This window comes from Schistocerca piceifrons, chromosome 7 (genome assembly GCF_021461385.2).
Source record: "Schistocerca piceifrons isolate TAMUIC-IGC-003096 chromosome 7, iqSchPice1.1, whole genome shotgun sequence".
NCBI lineage: Eukaryota > Metazoa > Arthropoda > Insecta > Orthoptera > Acrididae > Schistocerca > Schistocerca piceifrons.
The window spans coordinates 78,420,197-78,434,247 of record NC_060144.1 but is presented as its reverse complement, the minus strand read 5'-3'; positions in this window follow the sequence as shown (position 1 = coordinate 78,434,247).

Sequence of the window (14,051 nt, the reverse complement as noted above, 5' to 3'; positions counted from 1 at the left end):
GTTCAGGAGTGGAATTAAAATACAAGGTGAAAGGATATCAATGATACGATTCGCTGATGACATTGCTATCCTGAGTGAAAGTGAAGAAGAATTAAATGATCTGCTGAACGGAATGAAGTCTAATGAGTACACAGTATGGTTTGAGAGTAAATCGGAGAAAGACGAAGGTAATGAGAAGTAGTAGAAATGAGAACAGCGAGAAACTTAACATCAGGATTGACGGTCACTAAGTCAATGAAGTGAAGGAATTCTGCTACCTAGGCAGTAAAATAACCAATGACGGACGGAGCAAGGAGGACATCAAAAGCAGACTCGCTATGGCAAAAAAGGCATTTCTGGCCAAGAGAAGTCTACTAATATCAAATACCGGCCTTAATTTGAGGAAGAAATTTCTGAGGATGTACGTCTGGAGTACAGCATTGTATGGTAGTGAAACATGGACAGTGGGAAAACCGGAACAGAAAAGAATCGAAGCATTTGAGATGTGGTGCTATAGACGAATGTTGAAAATTAGGTGGACTGATAAGGTAAGGAATGAGGAGGTTCTACGCAAAATCGGAGAGGAAAGGAGTATGTGGAAAACACTGATAAGGAGAAGGGACAGAATGATAGGACATCTGCTAAGACATGAGGGAATGACTTCTACGGTACTAGAGGGAGCTGTAGAGGGCAAAAACTGTAGAGGAAGACAGAGATTGGAATACGTCAAGCAAATAATTGAGGACGTAGGTTGCAAGTGCTACTCTGAGATGAAGAGGTTAGCACAGGAAAGGAATGTTTGGCGGGCTGCATCAAACCAGTCAGTAGACTGATTACCAAAAAAAAAGTTTATAAAATTCACTGCAGAAAATATGACTGGAGCTAGACTCATTGACTATTGTACAAAGATCAAAAGTTAAATGTGAGCTGGAATTATTCAATAATCACACATACAGTAGCAAATCAATAAGTGTAGCTAATGAGCAGAGACTCAAATACTTTCCTACTACAACTTGTACTATTACTATGCCCATAACGAGGCGACACTCCTGGAATTTCGAAGTATAACAATTATATATACATGCAGCTGTTTGCCATCCATAAATGCTAAGTCCACACTATATTCACTCTACTTTGTTTGATCCAGAAGCAACTCCTTTCTTCGCCTTCACCAAAACAATACTTCCCTTCACCACGATACAAACCCATTCAATCCTCCTGTTGTTTTGTTGTTACCGTCTTCAGTCCAGAGATTGGTTTGCTATTCTATGCTGTGCAAGATTGTTCATCATCGAGTACCTACTGCAACCTACATCCTTCTGAATATGCTTAGTGTATTCATTCTTTGATCTCCCTCTACGATTTTTACCCTCCACGCTGTCCTCCAGTACGAAATTGGTGATTCCTTGATGCCCCAGCACGAGTCCCACCAATCGATCCCTTCTTCTACTCGCATTTACCACAAACTCCTCTTCTCCCCAATTATATTCAGTACCTCCTCATTAGTTACGTGATCTACCCATCTAATCTTCAGCATTCTTCTGTAGCACCATATTTCGAAAGCTTGTATTCTGTTCTTGTCTAAACTATCGTCCATGTTTCATCTCCATACATGGCTACACGCCATACAAATACTTTCAGAAACGACTTCCTGACACTTAAATCTATACTCGATTTTAACAAATTTCACTTCTTCAGAATGCTATCCTTGCCATAGCCAGTCTACATTTTATATCCTCTTTACTTCGACCATCATCAGTACTTTTGCCCCCCAAATAGCAAAACTCATCTCCTACTTTAAGTGTCTCATTTCCTAATCTAATTTCCTCAGCATCGATTTAATTCGACTACATTCCGTTGTTGGTGTTCATCTAATCTCTTCCTCTCAAGACACTATCCATTCCGTTCGATTGCTCTTCCAGGTCCTTTGCTGTCTCTGACAGAATTACAGTGTCATCGGCAAACCCCAGAGTTTTCATCTCTTATTCCTGTATTTTAATTCCTACTTCGAATTTTTCTTTTGTTTCCTTTACTGCTTGTTCATATACAGATTGAATAACATCGGGCATAGGCTACAACCCTACCTCACGCCCTCCCCAACCACTGCTTACCCTTTCATGCCCCTCAGCTCTTATAAGTGCCATCTGGTTTCTGTAAAAATTCTAAATACCTTCTCGCCCCATGTGTTTGAACCTTGCCACCTTAAGAATTTGAAAAAGTGTATTCCAGTCAACATTGTGAAAACTTTTCTCTAAGTCTAAAATGCTAGAAACGTAGGTTCGCCTTTCCTTAATCAATTTTCTAAGATAACTCGTAGGATCACTGTTGCTTCGCGTGTTCCAACATTTCTGTGGAATCCAATCTGATCTTCCCCGAGGTTGGCTTCTAACCCTCCTAAGCCACCCTAATTTATCACGTTTCAGTGTTTCAACTTCTCATTGGTTGCAGCTTTCAATGCGTCCCTCCTGGACGCTATATTCATGAGTGACACGAGTCACTAAACATTACGTGGATTTCACAGCTTTGGAAGCAATAAGTCAGTTTGAAATTTAAATTATTAGTGACCGATTAATGCGCTGAGCAGTTTAATATAAAATATGATATAGTTGGCTAAATTTATTGTGACTGACAATTGGCAATTTTTCACAACACAACTTTTATTGATGTAAGTTCACAAGGTTGATGACTGAACATACAAACGAAAGGTAACAATAACGAAAACAAAGCTTCTAATTGAGGCAAACAAAAGTTGACTTCTTATTTTCCACAAAGGTTCTTGGTCACACACTGACACACTAGTAACAGTCCAATTCCGAGACGAAGACGTAATCTTCGACGGTTGCAGTACACGAGGTCGACATCTGGCATGAACTGAACTTCGGGCCTGGCTCTAGCCCCTAAGTAGCTGTCTCTAGCCAAACAGATTTCGACGTAGTGGTACTTCCAGAAGGCCATGGCTCGAGCTCCCCCTGCAGGAAGTAGTGCTCAGAATGTCTGTTTCGATTATCTTGAGTGTAAATACCGGGTGTTTACCACGGTGCTTTTGGGTACCTCTTTGGGATTAGACAACCTCGTCCTCTGTGGTGTTATATGGGTTGCCGGCCCTCAGGGGCTACCTTGGCTCGGGTATAACGAAATTCTTATCCTTGACATGATAAATTTAAAAAATATGATTGTGCACAAGTTGAATCATTGTCATTAACTTCCACAGAAATTATACTAAGGACACGTATATTGTTTTTATTTATTATTAAATGTGTTTCGTGATTTGCTATCAAGCATCATTTGCTACTCAACCACTAGGGTTTCGTAGCGTGCTATGAAGCGAGATATTCTACCGAATCACTAAATTACAACAACAACACTTAAAGACAGTTACACATATTCACAAGTTAATGATGCTCAGTGAGTGTACAAATGCAGGGATATAGTTCGTTAATTCCGATGACTAAACAAATATGTTTATCGAGAATTACTGTGCGAGACCTGAAACCATCAGTGTAAGATCAAGTGAAATGCCTTTCATAGACGACAGTAAATAAATCATAGTGATTAACTGTCGAAGAATTGCAACAAGCTTATCGACACACAAAATTGATCGCAGTGAGATTTTTGGGGGAATTTAAGCGTAAATAGAAATGATAGGCTTACGGGAATTGAAGCTGCATTCGAAACTGTTTGGGCAAAACAAACTTACAGTCGGCTCTTTCTATCGACCACCAGACTTTCCACAAACGCAACCGAAAACTTCAGAGAAGACCTCAGTCCTCTAGTACATAATTTCCGAGTCGTAGAATGATCGTCAGATGAAGTTTAATCATCCAGCAATCAATTGAGATAATCACAGTTTTGTTAGTCATAGGCGTGACAAGGCTTCCTGCAAAACCTTACCAGGTGCCTTCTCTGGAAACTACACAGAACGGATAGTTCGGGAGTCCGCTCATGATGTAAATATGTTTGATTTAGGGGCAGCAAATAGATGTGATCACTTTGAAGATGATCAGATTGAAACTAGTATCAATAACTATGGACCAGTTTTAGCAACAATGGCTACAACTGGATAGGAGGATGTAAGTATGGCTCAACTTTAAAAGAACAGTTGACAGCGCAACGAACAGTTATGAACCTAGTAGAACAGTTCGTAATTATAAGAACTCTCCATGGTGCACAAAGACTGCAAAGCGCCTTGCAGAGAAATAGAGACAACTGTATAATAGACGTGAAGCAAAGGTTAGATCGACATACTGAAGTAAACGCTTTTGGTTGTCAAGAAGGCAACGTATGAAGGCCTCAAGGAATACTGTAGCGGAAATTTAGCGAAAGGTCCATCACAAAATGCGAAAAAATTATCTGGTCATACGTGAAGAATGTAAGAGTCACCGAAGATAGTGTCCACACACCCACTGATGAGACAGGAAACGAAACTGAGGGTAAAAACGCAAAAGGATTCCAGTTTTAAATTTTTCTTTGTAAAGGAAAATTCAGGTAAATTCATCCAATTTGAATCTCGTACCGTTGAAAAAAATGTAACATACGCGAACGTGCCTTCAAATTTTTTATGTGAAAAATCTTAATGGTTTTTATGTAAAACAAAATTTATCACCGTTCTACATCTTTATTCTTCATATCCACAAATTAATTTCTCATCAAAATCGCTCTGGCGACGAAAATATTTCTTCTAAAGAGAGGCCAGTTTTCAACTTTTATAGTCCTGTCTTCCTCAGTTGCGTGTAATTTTACGGTATATTAATAATTTTTACTTATGGACCGTCTGACAGCAACTGAATAAAACACAATTTTAGTGCCATACGCGTTTCGCCTTTATTTTCTGCAAGGCATCATCAGTGGCCTGGAATATGTACATATGTTAGCTCTTTTATTTACATTTTTGTCATTGTGCCTATAGGTTATAAACAGTTCTGGTGGTTGGTATTTCCTATTAAGTAGTAATGTTTTGAACTGTACTTACAGGTTGCGTGGACAATTTCCTACCTATTACGCTCCTGTTGCATTTTTGGTGCTGTTCTTCTTCTTATGAACGCCAATTTGCGGTTTTTTTCCCATTCCACAACACTATGTACTGAACGCTTGTTTTAAAGCAATGTTTTGGTTTCTGTTGCCGACTGTCAAATGTTTTTGCCAAAGATCGAATGTTATTGCCAAACTTATGAGTGTAACTATTGAAGTATCTGTGGTCTGTTCGTGTATGCATTTGTGTATGTGTGTGTGTGTGTGTGTGTGTGTGTGTGTGTGTGTGTGTTTGGTGCGATATATATTTTTTGTGCTGTGTGTGTGTGTGTGTGTGTGTGTGTGTGTGTGTGTGTGTGTGTGTCTCCACATGATGTGGGGAAGAGTTTTCTTTTTTTTATTATTTTTTGTTTTATGTTATCATTTCCTTTACTAAGTGTAGTAGGGAGCCTGTGCTGATGTGTGTTTGTTCATTTATCACATGTTTGTTTTCTGCTATGGCTTTCTGGATGTGGAAGTTTTCTTGCATTTGTATAAGATGTTTGTCATGGTTGCTTATTCTCATTATTTTCATTTCTTGTTCCATGTTTGTAGGATGATGTTTTAAATGCTCTGCAAATGTGGAATGGTTTGTTTCATACTTCCAACATCTGATATATTCTTTGTATCTTGTTTGAAAATTCCTGCATGTCATGCCTATGTATACTGCATCACAACTTTGACATTCAAGTTTATATATTCCTGATTGTTGGTATTTGTCTCTCTTGGTAGCTGGCTGGCTTAGGTGTGATTGAAGGGTTTGCCCAGGCTTATATGCTATTTTGAAGCCCTGTCTATTTAGGATGTTTGCAACTCTTTGTGTTAGTTTATGTGTGTAGGTCATGGTGTACCATCTGGTTCTTTTCTGTGTGGTGTTGTCATTGTGTGTGTTTGTTGAGTGTGTTTGTAAGTTTTCAGCTTGTGAGTTCTTTTGTATTGTGGAACTGTTGTGTTTGTTTTTTATTAATTATTTTTTATTATTTTATTAATTATTATTTATTAATATACCGTAAAAGAGGCCAGTTTGTTGATACCGTCACTATAGAATGTTTGACTTTGCTGCTGGAGCCACAACGCTACCTTTGCTTCCATCGCTACATCACTATCAAAGCGAAGTCCGTGAAGATGTTCTTTAAGTATCGGAAACGGATGAAAATCTGACGGAGCCAAGTTGGGACTGTATGGAAGGTGATCGAAGACAGTGTCCCGAGGCATCAGACTGTTGCAGATGTCACCGCATTCGTATGTGGTCTGGCATTATCATGCTGAAGAAGAGAGTGCTCCATACGTGGACGAGTCCTTAGAATTCGAAAGTCGATTACAGCACGTCATTTCACACGCACCGACATATTTACGTTATGTTACACCCTATAATTCGGCGACCTCTAGCTGCAAACAAGTTGACATGAAGAATAAAGATGCAGAATGCTGATATTTGTTTCATTTAAAAAGTTTTAACAGTTTTTACAAAAAATTCAGATGCATTACTTTTCAGCACGCCACGGTAGATATTTGTGTCAGTGGCTCTGAGAAACAGAATTGAGCAAAGATTCAGGGCCCAGTGGAATTACTGTCAGATTCTGTACTGAATTTGGAGCTGAGATACCTCGAACAAAAAATATGTCCAGTTGGTGGAAGAAACCACACGTCACACCCATCCACAAGAAAGGCAATGAAGTGATTTTCAAAACTGGACCGTAATATCCTTGTATGTAATTCATTCACTGTAGAATCCTAGAACATATTCTGAATCCAGATTTTATGATGTTCCTCGAACAGAATGATCTTTCCTTGCCAATCAACACGGAAGTAGGAGGCACCTGCCGTTCCTGGTGCGCCACCCTCAGACAAACCGTCCAATTCTATTTTTAGCCCTTGACCCAATTTGTTCTGGTCAGTTCTATTTTTAACCTAAGACCTTCTTTCACACCTGGGATATTTTTGTGCATTATGTTTTAGCCTATGACCTACTTTTTTGTGGCACGTTCTATTTTTAGCCTACATTTTCCTGGAACTCAGGGTTTCAGTCATATTTTATGCTTATCACCTACATTGTCCCATGAAGTCACAAAATTGGTGGTTGCCTACCTTCCCAACCACCTACACCCCCAGGCTAATGTCAACAGTCGCAAATGACAGACAGAACCTGAAGGGGAGGGAGGGGGAGGGGTTTACACTTGCTTAGACACCTTGCAATTCTACTCAATATAGTTCGATTCAATGTTGTTGTAAGCAAGTACATACTATTTGGCCGCTTAGTGGTCGAAATTCACAGGTGTTGGAATTGCTTCAAGTATTGAGTTTACAGAAGTCATTGACCTAGAGAATGAGCAGCAGTGTAGAATTCTTTGTTTAAATCAGATAGAGTGGAGATGTTTGTGTGAGAATAGATCACCACAGCATACAACTCACAAAAGAGCAAATCAAAGTTTTCTCCAGGAGCAGCGCCAACATCAACAGCAGCAGTTGTGTTACCACCTCAGTAGTTACCATGTTTGGTAGGGCAGCACTGAAACTACTGAATGGTGAAATTACACACAATTTTTGTTTAAAAAAAGCAAAGTATCAGAAACATGTGAAGTTTGCTTTCTATTACGAGGGTTGGAACTTAAATAGTGGCAAATATTTATTTACAGCTCGTACAAAGCAGATATGTGTTTCAAATTTCTATGCTGCTCATTTTTGGAACACAATCTACGACCAGCTTAGAGACAGAAGTGATGAGACTTTCTGCAGGACCTGACCATCATTTTGCAGGACAATGCTCAAGCACGTACAGTGCAAGCTGTTACTGATTTGTTTGACTGATGGGGCTACTAAGTGCTATACCACCTACTGCACTCTCCTGCCCTCATGAGTTCAACTCGAAGGAAACACTGCACGGCATTCGCTTCAGAAGTGCTACAAATTCGTCGGCCGCTCGAACTGTCAACACAACTGGCACTGCTAAGGGTATCCTACGACTTCCACATCGCTGGCAACGGGATATACACAATGCTGGTAACCACTTTGGTCAGTAAAACTTTGAAACACGTATCTCTTTTGTAGGAGCTGTAAATAAATAGTTGCCGCTATTAAAGTTCCAACCCTCGTATATAGACGCTCCATATATTTATTTTCATAAAATAGTGTTTCGATAATTGTTCATTGCGATGTACAACCATATTTTATATTTTCAAAATATCAGAGGGTTATTATTGAATATAAAATAAAAAATATGAATCTGGTTTATGAAATGAAAATATCACAAGCAAAACATGAAAGAAAACTTTCATACAATAGCTTTATGTTAATTAACCATTTGCATACCATACATTTATCGATATATTACTATTATGAGTATGTAGTGTCAAACACTAACAGCATATAAGGGTGAGTTGTCAAAATCATAAATGTGCCGAACTCTATTCTGACGAAGAGGTTGACACCTGGGTGAAACCACGATTCTATGGCAACCACAAACATTTTTTTCTTTCAGCAGCGACCGTCTTTTCTCACTGAGTGACGGAGAGAGTAATAGGATTAATTTTTAAGTTGTATACAGTTTACTTACTTTTCCTCATCTGTGTCGTTTTCGGTGTCTGCGCCTTAAATATATACAAGCTTAAGTAATGCTTCTCTCTGCTGGGCCTGCAGATTGGTTCTGTCAAAGCAATCCCACCTCCATACTCGTCGAGAAAACTGCGGACTGCACTATGGATATCGAAGCACTGCTACGTCCGTACTCGTCGAGAAAATTACAGATTTCATGTGTATTGTCGTATAAACATATGATGCAGATAGGCATTTACATCATGAGCCTTACAAACTACAGTGTATTTATTACTATATTGATTACATGCTCATTAACTTAAGGTTAGCAATGCAGTGGGTAATTGCGTGCCCTGGAACTGCAATCGAAACTATGCAGCAGACATCATAGTGACTCACTGTCCCCATGACTGTAAATCTGAGAATATAGAGACCATCTACACATAAAAACGTCAATATATATGGGCGTCTAAGCACCCCAACTGCTTACTCGTCGAAAAAGCTACAGACTGCATGACTGTCATGGTATGAACACCTGAAACAGGTAAACTGTTGGAAAAAATTAGTACATCCTTTAGAGGTTTACAATGCACTCAAGATTTATTGTTGCAACAGTGCATATGGAGTACATGAAATGATTAAATTTAAAGATCAATACCACACATGTTTCTGAGGTACTAGGTATCGACCCATGTTGAAACACCCATATTACTACGCGATGTAGCCCTCTTGGGCGGCAGTGCAGTCGCTGACTGTGTCATCCAGTCGATCATACCGATGGGGAATACAATCCTGGGATAAGAGATGTCATGCCTGCCAGACCGTTTTTCACAGTTCTGTTGGAGTTCTTGGCTAACGAGTCGCACGTATTACGTTTCGTCGCGTTATATCCCCCATGTGCTCATTTGGAGATTTGTCCAGAGATCCTGCTGTACGAGTAAGTTCTGCAAGTGTTGCAAGAACGGCAAAAGAACGGGTATAACAAATGGCTCTGAGCACTATGCGACTTAACGTCTGAGGTCATCAGTCGCCTATAACTTAGAACTAATTAAACCTAACTAACCTAAGGACATCACACACATCCATGCCCGAGGCAGGATTCGAACCTGCGACCGTAGCGGTCGCTCGGTTCCAGACTGTAGCACCCAGAACCGCACGGCCACTCCGGCCGGCTGGGTATAACAATATTCTGCTCATGCCGAACACTGGTTAGGGTTCCATCCAGAAAAACCAAAGGTGAACGAGAGTTGTAACTTAAAATGCCCCAGAACATAAGGCCTCCGGTGTGTCTTGGGTGAATGCACCCTGTGAAAGAGCAACACCAGGTCTACGTGGTACGCGCATGCAGGCCGAATACGCTTTCATTGCTGAAGACCACGGCGGGCCAATCCATCTTCCAAGTGATCATCTGATGGTATCAATCTAGCCGGGCACCTCGATGCTGTGACGTGAGCGTGAGATGGGCAAGTGATATGTGTGCCCAGAGTTGCTAACAACAAGTTTGCAACAGTTCGTGTTGACACGTCTGGGCTCACAAGCCCTGTTATCGATGCTGTGGTAGCTGTACAATGTGCCACTCCTACGCTTATAATACGACGATCCTAGCGGGCGTCTGTGATGCATGGACGTCCAGGGCCTCTTGCACGGGCGTGACAATGTTCACGTAATCACTGATACCAGCGTCGTTGGACAAATGGCGCAGCACGTCTAGCTTGTTTGGCAATTCTCAAAAAGGGGCCACAATTTCACCCGTTTCGAACTCGCTCATTTGGCTGTAGCAACCACAAATACGTCTCTGTGGCATGATTGCCTACTTGTTTCACTTATTTGCACCAGAGCCTTCTAGCTTTGAGCATTCTCTACCAAAGGGTAGACAAAGATGGCGCTCTGGTAACTATGCTGTCTGTTTGTTGACGACGTTGAAACCGTTATCAGTACATCTATTATTCTGCAGCTGGCGTACGCCGTCATGAGATCAAAATCGGCGTCATCCTTCCAGATGTACTAACTTTTTCCGGCTATGTAGATGTATGCACCTATATCTCAGGACTTACACATTGCAATGAATCTGCTACTTCGTTGATCACATTATCATTAACTTGGAATTCCCTGAGTGGTTCTGTCTGCCTGTGAGTGGCATCCGATGCTTTGACTCTCTGCCTGCTTTACACCTATGTTGCTGCATCATTGGTTATATGGTGAAATCTTGACGTGTTGTACCAGCAAGGCAGAATGTGGTTCGGAATACTATCTATTTTGAATAGGCAGATAACCGCTGTCTACACCCCACCCCCTCCCCAAGCCCTCCCAGCCGCATGGTGATCTTCTCTGATATCAGCTTAACACTTTCCCGAGAAGAATCTAACTATTGCTACAGCTTTTTGTGGATGTCTATAAACTTATTCTACGTAAGAGTCGTATTATCGTATAAATTACCTAGCAGCCATCGAGTGTACATCTGCTTCTCACGGTTTTGATTTTAAATGATTATGCTGTGCTACTTGTTTAACTGTGCATTATTGCTGTAATTGTGTTAAAATATCGCACTGTGCTACCCGTTAGTCATTTAAAATAACGTCTTTACTAATGTACTTTATAATGTAAACGACAGCTGCAGAAATATTATCTGTGTCAATCCTAAATGGTGCTTGAAAACAAAAAAAAGAGGGAATATTTAATTTGAGGGTGTAGTGTGACTTACATCAGGTGCAGGCCTGATGTACTAATTATAGTTACATTCAGGCTGTCACTTTGCTTGTATGTTTGAATGTTCACCTGCCTAGCGTAGTATTTTAACATATATTTTTCTGCAGTTATAATCCTGATCACATTAGTTTTATGTCGGTTCCTTAGGACTACCTTCTCAAATGTCAACTATTATTAGGCATGGAAGACTAGCATTGGTGTATATACTTTAGAATTTTGGGTTCTAATATCGAAAAAAATTTTTACATTGCATGTATTTTTGCAGACATTTTAGAATAATCGGACCCCTACACATTCTTCAGGGCCATGCACGTCACCTGGGTTTTAACATCCGTACGTTTTATCAGTGGAGCCATGTGTTGGTGACAGTGAGGAATAGTAATTATACGAAAACTATACTTTCAATGTACCTACAAGCAACCATTTACTGGTGGCAGTAATAAACGCAAAGACAGTCATGGTACAAAGAATGAAGTTTGCTCATTTTCTCCAGTTCTGCCATCTGCTGGTGACAGGAGCACTCGCTTTGTACAGTGGACACAGGAGTAGCTGGGATGTGAAACAGGACTTGCTTTTATTTCTCATTTTCAGTATTTCTGTGATATTATATAAGTTAAAACTCATTTTCAATTAATATTAACTCCCAATTCGGATATATCAACATTTGCTTGTAAAATATAAATAACAAATGGGGAACCTGTATCAATCGATAATAAAAGTTACCTTATATAGCATCACAGAAACCCTTATAGTGTGAAATGAAAGCAGGTCCTGTTTCACAACTCAGTTACTCCTGTTCCAAGCAGATGGCTCCATCGTGCAAAACGAGTGCTTCTGTCACCAGCTCATGACAGCACTGTAGAAAAAGAGCAAACTTTGTTTTTTGTACCACTACTTTCTTTGCCGGCCGGTGTGGCCGTGCCGTTCTAGGCGCTTCAGTCTGGAACCGCGTGACCGCTACGGTCGCAGGTTCGAATCCTGCCTCGGGCGTGGATGTGGGTGATGTCCTTACGTTAGTTAGGCTGAAGTAGTTCTATGTTCTATGTTCTAGGCGACTGATGACCACAGATGTTAAGTCCCATAGTGCTCAGAGCCATTTGAACCATTTTTTTTTTCTTTGAGATTATTACCGCCACCAACAGATGGTTGCATTAGATACATTCATAGTACATTCTTCATATTATTAGTAGTTCTCACTATCACCAAGAGATGGCCCCACTGCTGGAAAACGCAATATAGTCGTAAATTAATTACTTTACACATCTAAGATGTTACAAGATCGTAAAATATCTGCAAAATACACAGTCAGTTCAAAAAGTACTGTATTTACACTAATTGTCTTGATTTACACTAATTACCTAGGTTATGTTAATGAAAAATCGTTGTAAGGCTCAAATCAATTAATGTGATATCACAATTTATTTTTCCCTTTGTTGTCGTTTTATCCCCTTTGTCCGATATGGGCATGTGTTAGGCTATCAGTGGGTATGTTTTGCCGCTCTTCAGCCTTATGATAGGAAAAATTTTAGAACATGTCATACAACTAACCCTTGGAATTCCTGTAACTGCGAAAGTGTTGCCAGTGCAGTATTTTGTGCGTGAATTGACCTCTTTATGTCCGATAAATTTTCCATGGGATTTACGTGGGGCGATCTGCGTGGCCAACTCATTCGCTCCAGTTATCGAGACTGTTCTTAAAACCACCTGCGAACAATTGTGTCGTGCTGACATGACGTACTGTCATCAACAACAACTCCGTTTTGCTCTGGGACCATGAAGTCAGTAGATGCAAATGGTCTCAAAATAGCCAAACGTAACCATTTCCTGTCAATGGTCGGTTCAGTTGGACCAGTGGACCCAGACCATTCATGTAAACACAGCCGACACCATTATGGAGCCACCAGCAGCGTGCACAGTGTCTTGTTGACAACAAGACTCCTTGACACTCTCTAGTCTGCCCCACACTCTAACCCTATCATCAGCTCGTTCCAAATGAAATCGGGACTCATCTGACCATGCCACGATCTTTCAGTTGCCTATGGTCCAACTATTGTCACGAGCCCAGGTGAGATGCTGTAGACATTGTTGTGCTGTTAGCATAGACATTCGCGTCAGTCGTCTGCTTTCATAGCCCAATAGCGCCGAATTTCGCCGCACTGTCCTAACGTATAAGTTCGTCGTACGTCCCACATAGATTTCTATGGTTCTTTCAAGCAGTATTTCTTGTCTGTTACTACTGACAACTTTACAAAAACGCCACTGCTCTCTATCATTAAGTGAAGGCCGTCGGCCACTGCTTCGTCCGGTTTTGAGATGTAATGCCTGAAAACTGGTATTCCCGGTACGACTTCCGAAATGGAATGTGCCATTCATCTAGCTCCCACTACCATTTGGCGTTCAAGAACTGTTTATTTTCGTCTTATAGTTGTAGCACATCGGAAACCATTTCACATGAACCCCATGAGTACAAATGACATCTCCGCCAATGCACAGCCGTATTATACCTTCTATACACGATACTACCGTCATCTGTCTGGGTGCATATTGTTATTCCATGACCTTTGTCACCTCAGTATAAATCCTCTACAGCACAGATACATAAAAACCACTTTGTCCAGTTCATATCCTCCATTATGTAGATGAAACCACCTTCTTCGTCCTCTACCATATCCTTCAGAAATCCCAACGATCCCTCCATCTCCATCTCAGCCATTTCACTTCCTGGTGCAACCAGTGGCTCCTTGAAATGAACGCTACCAAAACCCAGTCAATAAAGCACCCGCAGCTTCCGGCCAACAAGTTTTACCTTACCAGTTACTATCATTCTA